A 22756-nucleotide genomic window follows, 5' to 3' on the forward strand; every position below is an offset into this window, starting at 1 on the left:
AAGAGCACTCTGTTGCCGGAACCCACCGTGATTTGCACTAGTTGGTTGTAGAGCTGCCTCGCTTCTTCATCGACCAAGAACGGTATGCCTTGCCAGGGTCTATCCAAGTCCGTTTGCCTCAACCATTCCCATCTCACCCGGAGTGCCAAAGCTTGCAGCTTCAGATTCTTAACTCCGAGGCCTCCAAACCTTGTTGGGCGACATATGGTGTTCCACGCCACAAGGCATTGCCCGCCGTTCACCTTGTCCTTCCCAGCCCAAAAGAACGACCTCATCCAGGCGTTAATCTCATCAAACACCCAATCAGAGCGTTAAGCACCATAAGTTGATGAATGGGCCTCGCCGCCACCACTGATTTGATGAGAACAAGACGCCCTGGCCGTTGAATAAGACCTTGTTGCCAGGAGGAAACTCCTCACTTGATCGACGAGAGGCTGCCAATCCGCTCTGGACAGTTGATGGATCGCCAGGGGAATGCCCAAATGCTTGTAAGGGAACTGCCCAAAGTCACATTGCAGATGCGCGGCAACTCTGCGCTGGTCGTCCTCCGTGCCCCAAATCAAGATCTCCTTAGATTTCCTATAGTTCACCTCCAAGCCTGATGCATGTCCAAAGCTTGCTAGCGCTTGCTTGACAAAAATCAAGTCCATCTCCGTTGGCTTGATGAACAACGCAACGTCATCCGCATAGATTGATAGCCTTTGAGTCGGGGAGATCCCAGTGAGGTTGCTGATCACACCTTCCTCAGCGCCTTTCCTGAACATCACCGTTAGGGCTTCCATCGCGATGATAAAAAGTAGTGGTGAAACAGGGTCCCCTTGGCGAAGGCCGCAAGCGTGAATAAAGCTCTGTCCCGGACATCCGTTCACCACCACCTTAGTGCTAGCTGTCTGAAGCAGAATGGCCACCCACCTGATCCACGCCTCCCCAAAGCCTTTCTTTCTCAACACTTGGAACAAAAACGGCTAGGATAAGGAATCAAACACCCGCGTAATGTCGAGCTTTAGGAACACTCCGGGTGTTTTTCGTGCGTGAAGTTTCCTGGCGATCTGTCTGACCAGGAGATAGTTGTCGTGTAAGCATCTTCCAGCGATGAAAGCTGACTGATTGGCCTGGACAATTTCCTTCATTCGCCTCCTCGCCCTGAGAGCCAGCGCCTTGGCGAAGAGTTTCGCAAAGCTGTGCGTCAGGCTAATTGGGCGAAAATCTCCCACCGAATCAGCATCCGCGCTCTTAGGAATGAGAGTGATCAGCACCTTGTTTAACTTGCCAAACCCGCGGCTGTCTCCGACATAGAGCTTCATAATGGCAGCCATAATATCCTGCTTGATAATAGGCCATGCCTTCTGGTAGAACATGCCAATAAATCCGTCCGGCCCCGGTGCTCGATCAGCCGGAAGGTCTTTAATTACATTCCAAATCTCCTCCTCTGTAAATATGGCGTCTAGTTCATGGAGATCCATAGCTTCCATCTCAAGGTAATCAAGATCAAGGGTGAAGTCCCTGGCTTGGTACTTTACCATTCTATTCCTGAATTCAGTGGTGAACACCTCTTCCTTTTGGTGCTGCTCAGTGATAATATTTTCTCCCTCCTTGACATGTGCAATATAGTTCTTGGTGCGCCTACCGTTAGCCACCGCCTGGAAAAGTCTGGTGTTGGCATCGCCAGCACCCAGCCATCTAATCCTCGAGCGTTGCCTGGCAATTGTCCTTTCAAGCGATGCTAGCCCAAGCACGGTCGTCTTCAAGGTTCTCCGCAACCATAGCTCTTCCGCGGTGAGGGTGCGAGACTCCTGCGCTTGCTCTAGCCTTAGGATCACCCAATTTGCTACTGCCAACCTGACTTTGATGTTACCCATTTTCCTCTGCCCCCACGAGTGCAGAGACATGGCCGCGTTCCGAAATAGGGCATCAAGTCTTTTGAAGGGATCCACGATGGCCTCATCACACACCCAGGCCTCTCGGATAGCCTCCTCAAACCCGTCCAGCTTAGTCCAATAGATCTCGAATCTAAATCTCTGCTTGGGGGTGCACATGGCCTGCAAACATAAGTGAAGTGGGGCGTGGTCCGAGACGTTTGTTCCCAGCGCCTGGAGAAAACAATCCGGGTTCGCAAGATCCCAATCCACAGAGACTAGGACACGGTCGATTTTTGTAAGAGTAGGGTTGTCCCTCTCATTGGACCACGTGAAGCGCCTACCATGCATGTACAGCTCTTTCAGTTCTAGATCATCCACGAAAGCTCTGAAGTAGTTCATGGTGCGCCGGTTAATGTTAGAATTATTCTTCTCCGAGGCCCTGAGAATCATGTTAAAGTCTCTCAGAAGCATCCAAGGACCGGGGCAAGTCGTCCTTCGATGCCGCAGCTCCTGCAAAAACTCTAGCTTCTGCTCGTCTCCTTGCGGAGCATACACTAGAGTGATCCACCATGAGCTCCCGTCAAGGTTATGCACCTGACCGGTGAGAGCGTGTGTATCCAGCACAACATGATCAACCTGCACCACGGTCGAGTCCCACACCAAGACCACACCCCCACGGGTGTCAGTCGCTGGAAGGTAAGCAAAGCCATCATACGATGGTCCGATACATTGCATGATAGTAAATTGGTCTACAACATCCAGTTTCGTCTCCTGGAGACACACCATATTACACTTGACCGATGAGATGAACTCCCTCACCGCCTTCTTCTTCGCCGGGTTATTCAGGCCTCACACGTTCCAACATGTAATCGAAGGGCTTGGATCCATTCAAAAACATGTGGAAACTCCAGCTGCCCCACTGGACAAGACTACGCAACCAATGCCAACGTGTTGCCTCTCTCAAGCTCGGGCCGTGGTGGTAACATCTTGCCGAAGATTGCAGCAATCATGCGCACATGTTGCTCACGGAGTGGTGAGTAAAACAACTCCTTGAGCTCTTCCACAGTCGCCTCATCTGGCTCCAGGTCCTCCGGAACCAAGCCAAGTGCCCTCAACAGTACATTCTCTGCCGGCGTCGCCTTTGATGTAGCATGCATCCCTGCCCTCTTGGCAGGTCTGGTCGTGGGACGGGGGGTGAAAGGCTCCGCCTCCGATCGAAGGGACAAAGCATGAACTTCCTTTAGGATGGGTGGTGCTAGCCTCTTGATTATGTTAGGGCAGAATGTCTTCATCCGTCCATACGCAACCTCCTCCTGCCGCAAAACTCCCTTGGCGCCCGAGGAGTCCTGCTCCATATGCACCGCGGACTGCAGAGCCACATCCGTAGTGCCCTGAGCTTCAACTTGCACTCCTTGTGCGTATGCATGGTGGGAACCATCGCCATGCATGGATGATAGGACAGCCACGTCCCGCATCTCTTTACTTAGGTTTTAACTAAACTTGTTTACCACTATGCCACTAACGTGTGGACCCCACATGCCAGGTTTGACTCCAATCAACCTGTTTGACCTGCTGCATCACAGTGATGCAATGCTGATGCAAAGAATGTATTTTCTGGATTAGTTTGAATTAGAATAACTAGGAAAATCCAGAAAATAGTTAAAACTTTGAAAAATCACAAAAAATAATCTATAACTCCGAATGAAATAAATTATATATGATAAATGATCAGAACAATTCAATCTATCCATGTGTACCATTTTCATGCATGTTGGAACAACTTATAGCTTCTGAATTGGACAAACTAAATAAATGACATTTAAATAACCACACATGGAGTTTGAATTTGAATCTTGTGTTCAAACCAACTCCATTTAAATCGTTGCTAGCTGCATTAGGCCAAATCACATCATATTGCCATGTCATGATCATGCATCACATTGTTGCATTGCATTGATTGTGTTCCCTCTTGTTTGCCGGTGGTTGTTCCCCCTCGGTAGACGTATGTTTTGACGATGAGTTCGATGACAATGATGAAGAGCTATATCATCTTCAGAAGTGCCAGGCAAGCAAAAACCCCTTGTTCATTCCGATACAATCCAACTCTCTCACTCTTGCTCTCTTTTACCGCATTAGGACAACAACGATTCAACTGTTACATGCTGCAGTAGTTGAACCCCTTTTCCTCTGCATGACCTGTCTTTACCACAATAAATAATTGAAACCCGCTAGCATGAGTAGGAGTTGTTTGAGCCATGATGTGCCTACTCAACCATGCTTGTTTGTCATGCCTACTACTGCTTAGAGTTGTGTCAGGTATGATTCATCTAGGACGGATTGGAATGGTGTGAACATGTCCTACTGTGTGAGAGCTAAGTGTGTGAACACGACTTGGTAAAGGTAACGGTGAGAGACCATGAGTACATGGTGGGTTGTCTCATTGAAATCATCCTCAGGAATTGAGTTCTGTGTCTGTGATCCAAGACAGTTGCTACCACACATTGGGTTCTGGTAACTCGACCCCTCTCGTCTTATTAATCGCCTCGATCTTTGTCCCGAAGTTGCAACTAGTTTCTGGTGTTTGTAGCTGGTGCTAGTAGTCTACCAAGTGGAACCCGGTACAGGTGGGCTTGGGACAGACTAGGTGCAGTGGCACGGTGTACCAAGTGGCACCCGGATGGTGGGCTTGGGAACCCTGCTCACATCGTTTGGGCCGTGATGGAAACCTCGGCCGGACTCCTTGCGGATGGAACCTGAATAGGCGATAAACCTGGACTAGAGTCTTGTGTGGTTAGTCAGGTCGTGGCCGACACCCTCTCCAGGCTTCCACTTGAAGGTTGCCGAGATACACGATATGTACATGGCGGTAAGTGGCGAGAGCGTGTGTGAAGAAGCACATCCCTGTAGGGTTAACATGATCTATTGGAATAGCCGCGTCCGTGGTAAAGGACTACTAGGTTGCTTATGCAGTTCATAGACAAGTGAAAGTGGACACTCTAAAATGTGCAAGATAAGCGTGAGTGCTATGGATGGCCTTCTTGTAGGGAGATGGGAATGGATCCATAGTGGTGTATTGATATGGTGAATATGTGGACTCGCGTGCGCCACCTCAACAGAGTTACCAGCAGTCGTAGTACATGATAGCCACTGAGTCAAAGCTGGCTTGCTGCAGTTAAACTCCACCACACCTTTGTTGATACTGATGCATATGTAGCTAGTTCTAATGTAAGTCTTGCTGGGTACATTTGTACTCATGTTTGCTTAATTTATGTTTTTGCAGAGAGACTTCAGTCTCACTAGTAGTTCCGCGTGGACTTCGATGTTTAGCTTGTTACTTCAGCTACGATCTTGTACCCTTGGGAGGGTCGTGTAGATAGAGAGGCTTCACAGCCTTTTTCATTTGTAGTTGTCTGTACTAAGACATGTTATGCTTCCGTTGCCTGTATGCTCTGTATGCTCTATTGAATAACTACTCTGAGTCGTAGAGTTTTGTTGTGATGACATGTTGTATTTGCACATATCAAGCATATTGTGTGTATGTTATTGAAATGCTTGATATGTATGGGATCCGACAATCTAGTTGTTTATTCTTGGTAGCCTCTCTTATGGGGAAATGTCTCCTGGTCCTTCCAACGAGCCATGGTAGCTTGCTATTGCTCCGGAACACATGGGATGATTGGCATGTGTCCTTCTTCGTTCCCGTGTCTGTTCCTTCAGGGAAATGTCACACATTTTTCCTTGAAGTCCTTGTAGCTTGCTACGACTTGGGTTCATACATTGATGATTGACACGTTCGTTGTTGGGTCATGTATGCATGTCCCTGTAAGTTAGTGCCACCTTGGGTTTACGACTAGTCATGTCGGCCCGGGTTCTCTGTCATATGGATGCTAGCGACACTTTCATATACATGAGCCAAAAGGCGCAAACGGTCCCGGGCCAGGTAAGGTGGCACCCGTGGAAATATCGTGCATGAGGCTGCAAAGTGATATGATGTGTTACATGCTAGATTGGTGTGACTTAGGATCGGGGTCCCGACAACTTTGCTATCAGAGCCTGACTTCCTGTAGGATTACCAAGCCAAACTAGTCGAAGTCGAGTCTAGAAATGCTTTAGTTATATAAGAGAATTGATTGTGGAAGAGAATGTAAGGCTCTTTTTACTCCTTTACCTTGTGCCCTTCTGATCCGAGTCATCCTATCTTTCCAACGGGGTTAAGGAACTAGGCTTTCTCTTTGTTCTATTAGGATCACGTGTTACTAATCCGCAGACCTATAGGATTGATGGATTTAAGCCTCAGTTCAGTTCCTACTACTTCCATGTGTTGACAGTTGATCTCGGAACCTTGATATTATGATGTTGAGTGGTCATGCCACCATGTTGCAGGATGTCTCAAATCTTTTTGAGCAATTACAACCATTATGTTGTCCAAGTCATCCCAGGTTTCTAAATAGTCTGATGCATTTGCAAATCCCTTCTTTCTATTCTTGATGTTCCTTTGTGCCAGATTAACCACACTAACTAGTGTGTTTAGGTACTTCCTTGCCTCAGTATATGTGTTGGAGCTATTATTATGACCCTAGGTGTCTTAGAGAACCACCTAGTAATCCATCCATGTTTTGTGTTCACAGTGTGATGATTCTGTACATCATTCTCGAAAGCATCCCATGATGCCACTTAGTAGTAGGTATTCTACTCCTGGGTTTTTGAACCTGAGATTCACCCTAGTTACTTCATGTTGATAGTGTTTGCTAGTTCCTTTAGGATATTAGTAACCTTTGCGATAGTCCTCAAGGTCCGTGGTATATCCTTCCTCCAAATACCATGAACTGCTTATGGAAGAAGTTCTCTCGAACCAAGAGATCATAACAAGAGTGCTCTCGATGAGTTCTCAATTCTACATTGTGCCTTTGCCAGTGCTACCTGTCTGCCTGGGTTATCCGGAAGAAATATGTTGAATTTGTTTGACATACTAATCCATGCACCCACAACTCATAAAATTATGTGTTCCTTGAGTTGTCCCTCTTTAGTTGTATCTTGATCCCGTCTATCAATTGATAGTCAGGAATAGTTGTGCATTCGTGTTCATCGGTTCCTATTATTCTTGTGGTCCGTCAAGCCGTTCTATTTCAGAATGACTAGGAGAAACAAACTCCAGTACCTCATCCATATCCAGGATTGAGTCAAGTATAGTCATACACCACAGATCAAAATGCCAATCCATCTTTTGATCTGTTCTACCTTGGAGTGTTACCCCATTTATGTCAGGATTGTCATGAGAATTGCACCACCTCTTATGAACTCTTGATATAGTAATACTTCTCGCCATCATTATTCATTCCTCGGTTCCCGTGTTGTTGCAATCAGAATGCCGACAAGTGAACTATGATGTGTGAAATCAATGCTCCTAGCAACCTTGTTGCCTGGTAGTTAAAGGACAATAATCTCATTCTTAGAGTGTTGGTTATGGAACCATCATTCTAAGATTGATCGTGCTACCTAGTCCATATTTCTGGTGCACACTTCGATCAATGAGTTAGGATTGTGTCAACCCCTTGCTTATTTGATCACATCATCTTGCCTCAGAAGCAAGATTGTCTTCGAGCTTAATAATATATTGGTAGTTTGTGATTTTTCGAATATCTTCATGGAAGTATCACCAGATTGTCCCCTGACTTTTATGTTGAGCTCATGATCAAGTTGGTTTCTTGTAAACCACCCCTTCTGCAAGAATCTATGTTGGATACCCTGAGCTAGTTGGTTAAGCTAAACAACAACTTGGAGAGTTGAAAGAATAAAAGCTTTGCAGAACTTAGTTCATTCTGAAGGGATATCTTTGCGTTTGTGTGTGTGTTGAAGAAAGATGATATCTTCATCGATTGGTCCTCGTGATCAGTTGTTGGACCTATTGTCTTACCCAAATCTTTGATTTACGTATGGGCTATCGTCAAATCAAATCAGAACCAACGATGTTCATAATGTTGTCTTACTCGTGGTTGATTCCTCGAGCATACACCATTAAATCTTTTGGTCTGACCAATGCTATCACCATGTTCACTTAATTGTGGAATTCCATCTATATGGAAGCCTAAATGGATTGTTCTTGAGCCCATTAACAACATTTTCATCTTGTCCATGATTCATGATGAATATATAAGCTAGTGTTGGAAACTTGTATAAGCATTATCTTTGTGTCCCGTTCATGAAGCATATGCTTGAATGAAAGAAGTGTCTTCCTTTAACTCATGTGCATTTGATGCAAGTTGTCGCCATGAATTCGAGAAAGATTGCTTTTACTTCCATGGAATCATCCCAAGTCAGTCATGCATGTGCGAAGTATTCTATGGTTTGATAGACTGATAATCTTCATTCCGTATGTATCCCTAGCGCACCAAGCCACTGTTTGAATTATTCTAGGAAAAGAAGTTAACTGCTAATCCATGGTAATTTACAAGGCTTCGATATCCTCAATGATGGTTCCCTATCCGAACTCGGTAGTGTTTTATTTTATTATAAGACTACTATGTGGTCATGCTTGTCTTGGACATCGTGTTCACATGTGTGTAGCAGAACCAGCTCATGTTTTGGAGCTTGCTATCATATTTCATCTCCCGAGAATCTCGCAAGGTCATCTCGTTGATTTGTGTTGCAAACTTTCCTTTTCAGACGCGCGGATGTCTGGAATATCCTGTCACCAATCGGATCTGAATCTCAGGCAGATATGATGGTTCAAACATTCCCAACATTTGCATTTTGTCCCCAGCTTGCACCGCCAATGTGCCAAATTTTCCATGGGCTGCCTTCTCAGTAATTCTTGTTCAGGATCATCTTCAACAGTGGTCCTACCATGGGTCCCATCCATTGCCGATGATAAGCAAAAATCATCCATTACATTGTCTTCAACAAGGTAGTCCACATCATCCATTTTAGTCTGAGTATGACATTCTTCCGAACTCCTTCAAACGATCGATTGAATTTTTCCTTAGGCTGGTATAGAGAGTTTCAATGATCTAGATATCAAAAGTAATTCTTTTTGCCACTTAAAGAAATAATCGAACAAGTCACCTCTTCTAAGGTGTACCGTTATGGAATCATGACAACTTATCTCCTCGTGACTTTGACACTCACTCACCATCTACTTGAGCATGGAACTTTTGCCTACCAAATTGAGCCATCGCCATGTATTTCCTTTCACCCCTGATATGTGTTTGTGACAAAGCTTAAGAGACGATTCAATGTCTCATTCTGTGAGTTAGTCGTGAGTTGCTCTTTCTTTGTGAAGACCGATCCCGGTAGAGTTTCCTTTCCCCTTCTGTCGTCATCGGCTTGGATGAAGATCTCGAAAGTGAAGGTATCAAAATCAATATGAAGCAATGAATCAACATCTTCGTGAAGGGTAGTTGGATCGACTATGATAGTTTCGTGTTCCCTCTGTCTTCTTACCTCACGTCTTGAATCTCGGGACGAGATTCTTGTTTAGTGGGGGTGAGTTGTCACAACCCTAGAATTTGTTTGCAATAGTTGCATCAGAGAGCATACATGCATCATGTTTAAATTCAAGAAACTTGAATTGAGGAAATTTGAAAGCCTCAAAATTTTAATTAAAAGAAGGGCAAATAACCGTGGAAAATGCATCCAATGTTTCCAAAATGCTCTTCAATGATGTTTAATATTTTTGGCAAGGGTTTTGGTCCAAACCAAAAATATGGAATATTTTGAGGAATTATTTCGGCCATTTGGATTTAAATAAATAAATATTTGAGTTGGATTTAATTCTTATATAAAAGAATTGCAAGTCCAACAATTCTGAAAATTTGTGAGTGGCTCTTAATATAATGTACCTAGCCACATAATAATTTCCAGAAGCTAATTTTTTTATTTTTGTTTGAAAACTAAATTAAAAGAAACCGCAGGAAAAGAAAAAACAAACAGAAAAATAATAAAAAGAAGAAACCCACCTTGGCCACCTACCTGACCTCACCTGGCCTGGCACTGTAGCAGTCCAGCCCATCTAGCCACCACACCTCCTTCAACCTCGTGCCAGTAGGCACGAGGTGTGGCGCACGCACAGGAGGCGAAGCCACCTCCTACTTCTCCCCGAGCCTTTGCCTCGCGCCACGGCGACACCCAGAGGACCCTCTCTCCTCTACCTGTCTCGCTGCCCTCTCTCCCTCCTTCTAAATCTCGTGCACGCGACCACCCGAGCGCTGCCGCCAGCCACCTCGTGCCGCCCGCGCACCCACTGACGTTCCTGCTCCAAGGGAGCATGTACAGATGCTCCGTCGTCCTGCGCTACCTCTCCTCGACGCACACAAGGCCAGGAGTAGCAGAATGCCGCCACCGTCGCCGTCTTCAATCTCTGGTCGCCGAGATCCGCCTCGCCGCCCCGCTTGCTCCAACACCTCCCCGGCCCCTCCGTCTGCACCAGCCAACTTGCCGTGAGCCACTGACCCTCTCCCCTCCTTCTTTTCCTTCGCGTGCATCCTGTAGTCGCTGCCCCACGAGCACCCGAAGACGTCGCCCGCCATGGCTGCTGCTCAAGCTGCTGCCGCCTGCCCCTTGAGTCCTGCTGCTGTCAGCCGTGCTTCTGGAGCACCCTAGTTGCTGCGCGCTGCTCGCCTTGCTTGCTCGAGTGTTCTAACCCCCCCAGCCGCAACCACCACTGCTCCGGCCATCGCCATAGCTCATCGCCGGGATTGATTCTGGCCACCATACGCCCAACCGCTGCCACCATTAGATGCGCGTGAGTGCCAGCAAGCCGTAGCAACGAACCACGCTCAAAACGGAGCCCCATAACGTTTTTCCGACGCGCTCCACCATCGGTTTGGTCGTCGCCGGCCTAATTCCGACGACTGCCGATGTGGCAGTAATTAACTTAGGTTTAATTACCTTTTAGTCCACCCCTTAGTCACTGACTAGTGGGTCCTAGGCCGTAATGCTTTAGTTAGGTGTTAACTAAACCTGTTTACCACTATGCCACTAACGTGTGGAGCCCACACGTCAGGTTTGACTCCAGTCAACCCGTTTGACCTGCTTACGTCACAGTGATGCAATGCTGACGTAATAATGTATTTTCTGGATTAGTTTGAATTAGAATAATCAGGAAAATTCAGAAAATAGGTAAAATTTTGAAAAATCACAGAAAATAATCTATAACTCCAAATGAAATAATTTATATATGAAAAATTCAATCTATCCATCTGTACCATTTTCATGCATGTTGGAACAACTTATAGCTTCTGAATTGGACAAACCAAATAAATGGCATTTAAATAACCACACATGGAGCTTGAATTTGAATCTTGTGTTCAAACCAACTCCATTTAAATCGTTGCTAGCTGCATTAGGCCAAATCACATCATATTGCCCTGTCATGATCATGCATCATATTGTTGTATTGCATTGATTGTGTTCCCTCTTGTTTGCCGATGGTCGTTCCCCCTCAGTAGACGTATGTTCCGACTATGAGTTCGATGACACCGATGAAGAGATATATCATCTTCAGAAGTGCCAGGCAAGCGAAACCCCCTTTTTCATTCCGATACAATCCCACTCTCTCGCTCCTGCTCTCTATTACTGCATTAGGACAAGAATAATTCAACTGTTACATGCTGTGATAGTTGAACCTCTTTTCCGCTGCATGACCTGTGTTTGCCACAGTAAATAGTTGAAACCCACTAGAATGAGTAGGAGTTGTTTGAGCCATGATGTGCCCACTCAACCATGCTTGTTTGTCATGCCTGCTACTGCTTAGAGTTGTGTCCGGTGGGATTCATCCGGGATGGATTGCAATGGTGTGAACATGTCCAACCGTGTGAGAGCTAAGTGTGTGAACACGATTTGGTAAAGGTAGCGGTGAAGGCCATGTCGGATTACATGGTGGGTTGTCTCATTGAAACCGTCCTCAGGAACTTAATTCTGTGTCTGTGATCCAAGACAGTTGCTACCACATATTCGGTTCCGGTAACTGAACCCCTCTCGGCTTATTAATCGCCTCAATCTTTGTCCAGGAGTTGCAACTAGTTTCTGGTGTTTATAGGTAGTGCTAGTATTCTACCAAGTGTTACCAGTTACGGGTGCGCTTGGGACAGACTAGGTGCAGTGGCACGGTGTACCAAGTGGCACCCGGATGGTGGGTGATGGAGTTCCGGACTAGGGGGTGTTCGGATAGCTGAACTATCATCATCGGCCGGACTCCAAGACTATGAAGATAGAAGATTGAAGACTTCGTCCCGTGTCCGGATGGGACTTTCCTTGGCGTGGAAGGCAAGCTTGGCGATACGGATATGTAGATCTCCTACCTTTGTAACCGACTTTGTGTAACCCTAGCCCTCTCCGGTGCCTATATAAACCGGACGGCTGTAGTCCATAGGACGAACAACAATCATCCCATAGGCTAGCTTCTAGGCTTTAGCCTCTTTGATCTCGTGGTAGATCCACTCTTGTAACACACATCATCAATATTAATCAAGCAGGACGTAGGGTTTTACCTCCATCAAGAGGGCCCGAACCTGGGTAAAACATCGTGTCCCTTGTCTCCTGTTACCAACCGCCTAGACGCACAGTTCGGGACCCCCTACCCGAGATCCGCCGGTTTTGACACCGACATTGGTGCTTTCATTGAGAGTTCCTTTGTGTCGTCGCCATCAGGTAGGATGCCTCATCTCGTCTTTAAAGACGATACTATCACCAAAGGAGCCTTGGCCGCTGGCCAGACTCTTCGGCTAGGTGGTTTTGTTATGACCGCCAGCCCGGCCACCGCGCCGACGATGACCTCTCGAGTCATCGAAACCAATCTCCAGGTTAGTTCGGAACTTGCCGAACAGTTAGATCCGATCGAGCTCTCCTCCATAAACGAGCTCTTGGATCACATCGCCGCCCTGGGAGTCACCACAGACTACGACCGGACCGGGCCTAAAACCGATCTGAGAGAGATCAACTCTCCCCAGGCTACCCATCATGTTGCTGTGATAGAGCAGCAATGCGGCGATTCTTTTTGTATCTTAAGGACTAGTTACGTCCGGATTCCTGATCCCTCCATGCTGGATTACCACAGAGGGACGGATGTCGATCAAGCCCTGAACTTAAAGTCAGGCGGCGGATTGGACTCATTGGATAACACTCAAAAATCCAAACTTCCAAGTTCAGAAACTTCTCGGCCCTTGAGTCCTAAATTGGACGGGGTTCCGGATCTAGTTCCACCCGCCCACCCAAACATTAGCGATCTCTCTCGAATTCGGCAAGAGCCCGCTGAAACAGTACATCATTACTGGGCCAGATTCCTCCTGGTTATGAACAGGATAAAGGACTGCCAAGAGGAGGATGCAATCCCAATTTTCTGCAATAATTGCACGGACAAGGGAATCCTAAACGCCATAAGTCGTCGCGAAATTACACGCTTTACTGACTTGGTGACCATAGTACAAAAGTACTGTGCGATGGAGAGCGCCTGGAAAACCGAAAGTAAATTTTGGGATAATCCGGCCCCGAATACATCCCTAGTCCGAAACAAAAGGGTGCATCATTATCAAGCACCCGGGTTGAATACCAAAAAACCAAAACCCCCTAAAGGGTACGGAACCGTACTGGAGGGTTGGCTCAACGGACCCTGCAAAATCCACAGTACGGAGGGCACCACTCCAACACACAGCCTTCGAGCGTCTTGGATACTACGGCAGGTGGCCAAAAGTGGCGTAGGCTTTTTAGCCCCGGGCAACCAACCCAGCAGTACCAGTACGGTATTAACAGTCTTCGAGACTTTTGCATCAAATAACATGCGGAAACGAACAATCCGCAGCCTCGCCGAAGTCTACCAAGTAGCAACAACAAATCCATGGAGCGACACGGCTATCACCTTCAATGCCAGCGACGAACCTAAATTCCGAACATCTAGAGCACCAGCCGCATTGCTCCTTAGTCCGATAGTGGACGGTTTTCGTCTTACTAAGGTACTCATGGATGGCGGCAGCGGATTAAACCTCATCTATGAGGAAACCCTTCAAAAAATGGAAATTGACTGGAGCCGCATTGAGCGAAGCAGCACAACCTTCAGAGGGATAATCCCTAGTCAAGAAGTACGCTGCACAGGAAAAATCGCACTAGATGTAGTGTTCGGCTCACCGAACAATTACAGGTCCGAGGAGGTCACGTTCCAAGTGGCCCCATTCGGCAGCGGATATCTCGCTTTGTTAGGGCGAGAGGCATTCACAGTCTTCCAAGCTATACCCCACTATGGGTACATGAAGCTCAAAATGCCCGGACCCAATGGGATAATTACTCTCGCCGGTGATCCAGATACAGCACTCCGCGCTGAAAATAAGACAGCCGCACTGGCCCTAGAGGCATTGTCCGAAGCCCTAGCGGCAGAGGAACTAACTACGCTGCGCTCCACGGTGGATAGGGACGATGTGATACTCGATAAGAGGTCCAAGTCCACCTCTTTTAAACAAGCAGACGAAATAGTCAAATTTCAGGTCCATCCAACGGACCCCACAAAGACGGCCTCCATTGGGGCACAATTAATTCCTGATGTCGAAGCCGCACTACGAGAATTCCTTCGGGAAAATTGGGACATTTTTTCCTGGCACCCTTCAGACATGCCAGGAATCCCACGCAGGCTGGCAGAGCACAGCCTAAATATCCTAAAAGGAATCAAGCCAGTGAAACAAGCTCTTCAGCGATTTTCCAAACCCAAAAGATAGGCAATGGGAGAGGAGCTAGCCAAACTCGTAGAAGCCGGATTCATCAGAGATATAAAATATCCGGACTGGCTAGCCAATCTAGTAATGGTACCAAAAAAGGACAAATCCTGGCGCCTCTGCGTCGATTTTAAAGACCTTAATAAGGCCTGTCCAAAGGATCCTTTCCCCCTCCCTCGCATCGACCAAATCATCGATGCTACCGCAGGGCACGATTCATTGTGCTTCCTCGACGCATACTCCGGATACCATCAAATCAAGATGTCGGAGAAAGATTAGGCCGCAACGGCATTCATTACTCCGTATGGGCCATTCTGCTTCAACACAATCCCCTTCAGACTCAAAAACGCCGGCGCAACATATCAGCGCATGATTCAAACATGTCTGGCTTCCCAGATAGGCAAAACAGTAGAGGCATACGTAGACGATGTGGTTGTCAAGACCAAACACGTCGGAACTCTAGTAGAAGACTTGAGGGCGACATTCGACAACCTTCGAGCATATGACATTAAGCTCAATCCGGAAAAATGGGCCTTCGCCGTACCAGCCGGAAAGCTCTTGGGCTTCATCGTATCCGGTAGAGGAATTGAAGCAAACCCGGCCAAAATCCGAGCTCTGACACAATTGGATATTCCAAAAGACCTCAAGCAGATACAAAAACTAACCGGATGCGTAGCGGCCTTAAGTCGTTTCATCTCCCGTTTGGGAGAAAAGGCTCTGCCCCTCTACCGCCTCCTCCGGCGCACCGAACATTTCGAATAGACGGATGCTGCCACAGCCGGACTCGAAGAAATAAAGGCCATACTGGCAACAAATCCGGTTCTGGCCGCGCCCAACTTGGGCGAACCTATGTTAATATATATCGCAGCAACACATCAAGTTGTCAGCGCGGTACTCATAGTTGAACGAGAAACAGAAGGGCACAGATTCCCTCTTCAAAAACCAGTGTAGTACGTATCCACTGTTCTAACTCCATGCAAATCCCGGTACCCACATTATCAAAAGATAGCGTATGCGGTGTTCATGGCATCCCGGAAGCCGTGGCACTACTTTCAAGAGTGTTCAATAACGGTGGCCTCCGAAGTACCTCTCAATGGTATTATAAACAATCCCGACGCAACGGGCAGGATTGCAAAATGGGCTATCGAGCTCTTACCATTTGACATAACCTACAAACCACGGCGAGCTATAAAGTCGCAGGTTCCGGCTGACTTCGTCGCCGAATGGACCGAAGCCGAACTCCCTAAAGAGTACGGCGCGTACTCCAACTGGATCATGCATTTCGGCGGATCCAAAATGTTGGCTGGCTTGGGGGCTGGCGTCGTCCTGACGTCCCCAACTGGAGACACAATCCAATACGTACTTCAAATAATGTACATGGACTCCAACAACACAGCCGAATACGAGGCCCTTCTACATGGCCTCCGGATGGCAATCTCCATGGGCATTCAACGCCTAGAGGTGCGCGGGGAGTCAAACCTCGCAATATCCCAAGTAAATGGAGACTTTGACGCCAAAGATCCAAAAATGGCAGCTTACCGCAACGCCGTCCTTAAAATGTCAGCTCGGTTCAAAGGACTCGAATTGCACCATGTAGCCCGGGATAATAACCAGGCAGCAGACATGTTAGCATGCATCGGCGCGAAACGAGACGCCGTCCCTCCAAACATCTTCCTGGAACGACTCTTTAAGCCATCCGTATTATGGGAAGAGGAGTTCGGAAATAACAATCCGGAGCCAGCTGCATCACCTAACTCAGACCATTCTGACACAATCGGCGGCTCAGCCAATGAAATAACACCTTCAGCTCACGAAATAATGGCAGTAATTGCCCCATGGACAGAACCATTCCTAGCCTACTTAATGCGGCAGGAACTTCCCGAAGACCAAAATGAGGCCCGCTGCATAGTTCGGCGATCTAAAGCCTACAAGGTCCATGAGGGAGAACTTTATAAGAAAAGCACAACCAGAGTCCTTCAAAGGTGTATCTCTGAAGAGGAAGGGCGAAATCTCCTGGCTGAAATTCACGCTGGACTCGGCGGGCACCATGCTGCAGCCCGGGCCCTTGTAGGCAAGGCCTTCCGTACAGGATTTTATTGGCCGACAGCCCGGGCAGATGCTCAGGACTTAGTCCAACGATGCGTCGGTTGCCAACTCTTTGCTAATCAGAGCTACATGCCACCCACCACCCTCAAAACTATACTCATTACCTGGCCGTTCGCGGTCTGGGGGCTTGACATGGTTGGACCCCTTAAAGGGGGAACCCACAAGCACAAATACTTATGGTCATGGTGGACAAATTCACCAAATGGATTGAGGCCAAGCCGGTTAAAAAGGCAGAATCCGGACCGGTGATAGACTTCATATCCGGGGTAGTACACCGTTTTGGCGTCCCCCACAGCATAATCACTGACAACGGCACGAACTTCACGGCCGACGAGGTTAAACTCTGGTGCAGAAACATGGGCATCAAGCTCGATTACGCTTCAGTCTATCACCCCCAAACTAACGGTCAAGTCGAGCGAGCAAATGGTCTAACCATGAGCGGCATCAAACCCAGACTAGTGCGGTCCCTCAAGGAATCTAACACGCACTGGGTAGAGGAGCTCGACTCCGTACTCTGGGGGCTGGGGACCACGCCAAACCGAACTACTGGATTCACACCATTTTTCATGGTATACGGCGTAGAGGCAGTTCTGCCCTGCGACATAATTCATGACTCACCTCATGTGCGCATGTACGAAGAAAGAGAAGCCGAGTTGGATCGACAGGACAGTTTGGACGCCTTAGAGGAGGAGCGGGATGTGGCAAAGGCTCGTTCCGCATTTTATCAGCAGCAGGCTCGAAGATATCAAAGCAGAGAAGTACGGGCCAAAACTTACAATGTTGGCGAACTTGTTCTACGCCTGCCGGACAAGAAAAAGGACAAACTTAAGCCCAAGTGGGAAGGTCCCTTCATCATCGACCAAGTCCTGACCGGCGGAGCATACCGTCTACGTAATGCATCTAACAACCGACTCGAGCCGAACCCATGGAACGCAGCCCGTCTCCGATTCTACGCCTAACGCCGGACTCCGGGTTCGTCTCACTCCCTTGTCCACCCTTTTTATATGACTTAAGTTTTGGCCAAGCTGGGTTGCCTGGCTCCTGTGCTTACCCCTACGTTCCCGATTGTTCGGCTAGGAGGTAAAGGGAGCACCTCTGCGATTGCTACTGCCGGGTCAGCCGGATGTGTACCTCATACTGGGTGAAGCCGAAAGCTAGCGTTCTTAAGAGAATATTCGGTCGGTGACTTGAAAGATGACTTATTACTTAGTTATTTATCTGCCCCCAGATGCTTTTTCTGCTATTTTCGCAGTCCGGCATTGTACTTTAGGGCATGCCTCCCAGGGAAAGGAACCCTTAACGGAACTATTCTCCCTGGAAGATGTTTCTTACTAACCATGTAATATAACATAACTAGTTGGGCACTAGTCTGATAAAGCAATTATGACCCCGACGCCTTGTCTCCATGCATGCCCCGGTTCTTTTATAACCGTAAGGCTTTTCGGACACACTATGGACTGTTGGGTCCCGAGGTTGAAGCGAAACGGTCCGCAAAGACAAACGATCTACAATCCGGCTAGAAGGCATTTTACATGTCATTTCAAATTACATCGTCAAACCGACTGATTGTACTCCTCCTCAATCCCATCTAATAGGCTGTCTAATTTACAGTCCTGTTGGGAATATTTCGCGGCCAGTTCTACTTGGCCGTACATCAAGCTCACAGGGATCTCCTTCCCATCAGGCCCCGTAGGTCCGACCTCGGCCATGTGGTTTGGGTCAGCCTTCGGGTAACGCATCTTCACCATGGCCCAGGCCTCCCTGGCGCCCTGACGGCAGGCCGATATCTTCCACAAACGGAGGCGTCGCCGTGCTCCCTGAAGCTTCTCAGCAAGCTCACCAAGGCCCTCGGGTAGGGAGACGGATGGCCATAAAGCATGAACGACGCCACTCATCGCCTGCCGAACTCGTTCGAGCAATTGCACCAGCTTGGGAGGTTGGTCACCCGTTGACCCAGGCATTTCCTCCGCAGGGCGACCTGTGAGCACACCTAAAGACATATTTCTGTCAATCGACTTCCTCGCCGAATTCTTCTTTTCAAAGGAATTTGTTCAAGCACTTACTATAAATGCCGCGACGAAGCCGCTGATTCTCCTTCACGGAGCTAGACAGCTGGGCCCGAACACCTTTCAGCTCTTCTCCTCGCTGGGTGTGGGCATCTTGGAGCTTGTTTCTCTCCTGCTGCACCTTCATAAGCACCCTCTCGCCGGCCTTTAGCTGACGCAGTAGCTGTTGCTTGTCCGGATCTAGTCCGGCACCCTATGCAATATTATTGTCAGATTCACGCCGCACTTTGTTAAATAATTATCTTTTCAAAGTACGTCTTACCAGTGGGGGTCTCTGTGGCTCCCCCTGTGGCGGCCAGTGCGGCCTCAAGTTGGGCCTTGCACTCTTGGAGCTCCTGGGACAGCTGGGTATTCTTCTCCGTAAGATCCTACATAATAATTGATCCTTAAATCAGTTATTTCAACTATTTTAAGTCTCGGGGGCTACTGGCATATATAACTATTAAAATTACTTACCCGTATGTCTTTCACATACTGCTCTGTGGCTCTGGTTAACCCATCTTGAGCGGCACGGAGGTGCACGCTTCCCGCATCAAAGACATTTAACGCCTCCGGGGAGAAACACGCGTCACGAAGAACTGTCCGGCGACGCCTGTGATTCATGGCGCTCTCCACCTCAGACCGGGTGGCGGACAGCCTGTCGGCATCCTCCGTCGGAGGAGCGTCCGGCTCATGCCTTGTGTTTGCCTCCCCTCTCGGACCATGCGTTGGAGCATGGCTGGCGGAGGCTTGATTGGCAACCTCTCCGGACACTGTCCGGCGAGCGCTCTTTCTGGAAAAGTTATGAGCATTAATATACCTCCGGGGGGTCCTTCCCTTAAAAATAGCGGTGCTCCGTACCGTTGCGGCGACGTTTCGGTTCGCGTCGCACTCCTCTTCCGCCCGCTGGGCCGGACTGACCCATGTTGGTCGGCCGCTGCGGTTTCGGCTTCCCGCCTTAAAGGCACCTCCTGCGATGCACCATAAGTATGTGATGGTCAGAATTGAGCGCGGATTAAATGATGGTGTCAAGACCTCAGTCGTAGTCACCTGGGAAGCCGGAAACAAACCGGGGTAGTCAGCCGTAATGGCGACTAGGGCATTGTCTATGCTACGTTGGTGGAACACCCCGTCAATCAGCTCCACCTTTATGTCTGGATCCTCTTCGGAGGTCGGATCAAGGGATCGCTCCGGATCCTCGGGCTGTGGAGTTAGGCTTCGTATGCCCTCCACGTCCCGGTGCACCTCCTGCATCAAAATCACAGAGTAAGATACTTGACTTTAAAAGTATGGATCGGGTAGATGAACATCCGCTTACCAACTCTGAGGGTTATTCATAGAAAATCCATTCAACGGATTCGTGCGGAGGAAGTCCTCCTCCTCTCCCTTGTAGAAACTGGACAGGATCTTTGCCATATCGGCTGCCGAGCCTGGCCCTTTGCGGCCATGACGGGTGGTGTCATCTTCCCCATTGAAATCCCATAGGGTGGCCCCTATATTGGAGTGGCTGCACCCCTCACATAATGCACGTGGCCATGACTCCAATCATGGTCAATCCGGAGTGGGCCAGTAACCTAATCCGGCCCATCAAATAATGGACGCTCCTATCATCTTCCCGTTGAGGGCTCCGCGGGCGCCAACTCAGGTGTTTCTTCAAGGGAGCATTGTTGAACTCCGGGAGGCCGATCCGAACTGGATCCGGCAGAGGGGCGTCCTCCATGTAGAACCATTCCGAAGGCCAGTCTTCGAACGCCTTCTTCGGGGTGCCGGATAGATATCCGGTCCCGGCGATGCGCCATATTTTGGCTCTGCCCACTTGATATATCGACCCCTCATGAGAACGGGGTATGAGACAAAACAATCTCTTCCACATCGCACAATGGGGCTCGATGCCCATGAACAGCTCGCAAAGAGCTACGAAGCCCACGATGTGCAAAATGGAGGCGGGCGTGAGGTGGTGAAGCTGGAGCCCGTAGAACTCTAGGAGCCCCCGGAGAAACGGATGTATGGGAAATCCGAGTCCCCTTATTAGATAGGGGACAAAGCATACCCGCTCCCCTTTGGAAGGGTTGGGGACGCTCTCCGCCTGCTTTCCACCCTTGTAGGTGGCTAGTCCGGCTTGAACCGGAATCATGAAAGCTGGGGGAAGATATCCCTCGGTTTGGAGTGCCACTAGCTCGCTGTGTGGAACTGAGCATCTCCCCTAATCTCCTGGCTTAGGGCTGGGAGCGCGAGAGGAGGAGCCGCGTCGGCTATCCATGATGGAATGGATTTTTGTCAGTAGCGCTTCGATGAGAACTTGCGGATGGAGGATGGTGTGAGCTAGATCTAGATCCTCGCCTCTCTTATAGGCGGCTCGTTCGCACGACTAGGGGGTAAAATGTAAAAATACCCCAGCCTTTCGCATTGGTACGACACGTGGAAGAAGGCCATTATTGGGCGTAGAAGCCAAGGAGCGCAACATTTATAAGGAAGCCGGACACTATTCGACGGGAACATGAAGTTTGAAGGAGAACCCGCCTTGCAACGCCGAAGACAATATACGCGCCGGACTCGTCGTCGCTGAAGCCCGGTTCGGGGGCTACTGAGGGAGTTCCGGACTAGGGGGTGTCCGGATAGCCGAACTATCATCATCGGCCGGACTCCAAGACTATGAAGATAGAAGATTGAAGACTTCGTCCCGTGTCCGGATGGGACTTTCCTTGGCGTGGAAGGCAAGCTTGGCGATACGGATATGTAGATCTCCTACCTTTGTAACCGACTTTGTGTAACCCTAGCCCTCTCTGGTGCCTATATAAACCGGACGGCTGTAGTCCATAGGACGAACAACAATCATACCATAGGCTAGCTTCTAGGGTTTAGCCTCTTTGATCTCGTGGTAGATCCACTCTTGTAACACACATCATCAATATTAATCAAGCAGGACATAGGGTTTTACCTCCATCAAGAGGGCCCGAACCTGGGTAAAACATCGTGTCCCTTGTCTCCTGTTACCATCCGCCTAGACGCAAAGTTCAGGACCCCCAACCCAAGATCCGCCGGTTTTGACACCGACAGTGGGCTTGGGAACCCTGCTCACATCGTTTGGGGCCATGATGGAAACCTCGGCCGGACTCCCTTGCGGATGGAACCCAAATAGGCGATAAACCTGGACTAGAATCTTGCGTGGTTAGTCAGGTCATGGCCGACACCCTCGCCAGGCTTCCGCTTGAATGTTGCCGAGATACATGACGTGTACATGGCGGTAAGTGGCTAGAGATTGTGTGAAGAAGTACACCCCTGCAAGTTTAACATGATCTATTCGAATAGCTGCGTCCACAGTAAAGGACAACTGGGTTGCTTATGCAGTTCATAGACAAGTGAAAGTGGATACTCTAAAATGCGCAAGGTAAGCGTGAGTGCGATGGATGGCCTTCTTGTAGGGAGACGGGAGCGGATCCATAGTGGTGTATTGATATGGTGAATAAGTGGACTCGTGTGCGCCACCTCAAAAGAGTTACCAATAGTCATAGTACAGGATAGCCACTGAGTCAAAGCTGGCTTGTTGCAGTTAAACTCCACCACCCCTTTGTTGATACTGGTGCATACGTATTATGTTCTGATGTAAGTCTTGCTGGGTACATTTGTACTCACGTTTGCTTAATTTATGTTTTTGTAGAGAGACTTCAGTCTCACTAGTAGTTCCGCGCGGACTTCGACGTTTAGCTTGTTACCTCAGCTAAGATCTTGTACCCTTGGGAGGGTCGTATAGATAGTCAGGCTTCACAACCTTTTTCATTTGTAGTTGTCTGTACTCGGACATGCTATGCTTTCGTTGCCTGTATGCCTTGTATGTTGGGTCATGTGACCCATGTTTATAATATCTGGCTCCTCGGAGCCTATTGAATAAATACTCTGAGTCGTTGACTTTCGTTGTGATGCCATATTGTACTTGCACATATCTAGCATAATGTGTGTATGTTATTGAAATGCTTGGTATGTGTGGGATCTGACAATCTAGTTGTTTATTCTTGGTAGCCTCTCTTATGGGGAAATGTCTCCTGGTGCTTCC

The sequence above is a fragment of the Triticum aestivum genome, chromosome 3B (assembly GCF_018294505.1).
Source record: "Triticum aestivum cultivar Chinese Spring chromosome 3B, IWGSC CS RefSeq v2.1, whole genome shotgun sequence".
Lineage (NCBI taxonomy): Eukaryota > Viridiplantae > Streptophyta > Magnoliopsida > Poales > Poaceae > Triticum > Triticum aestivum.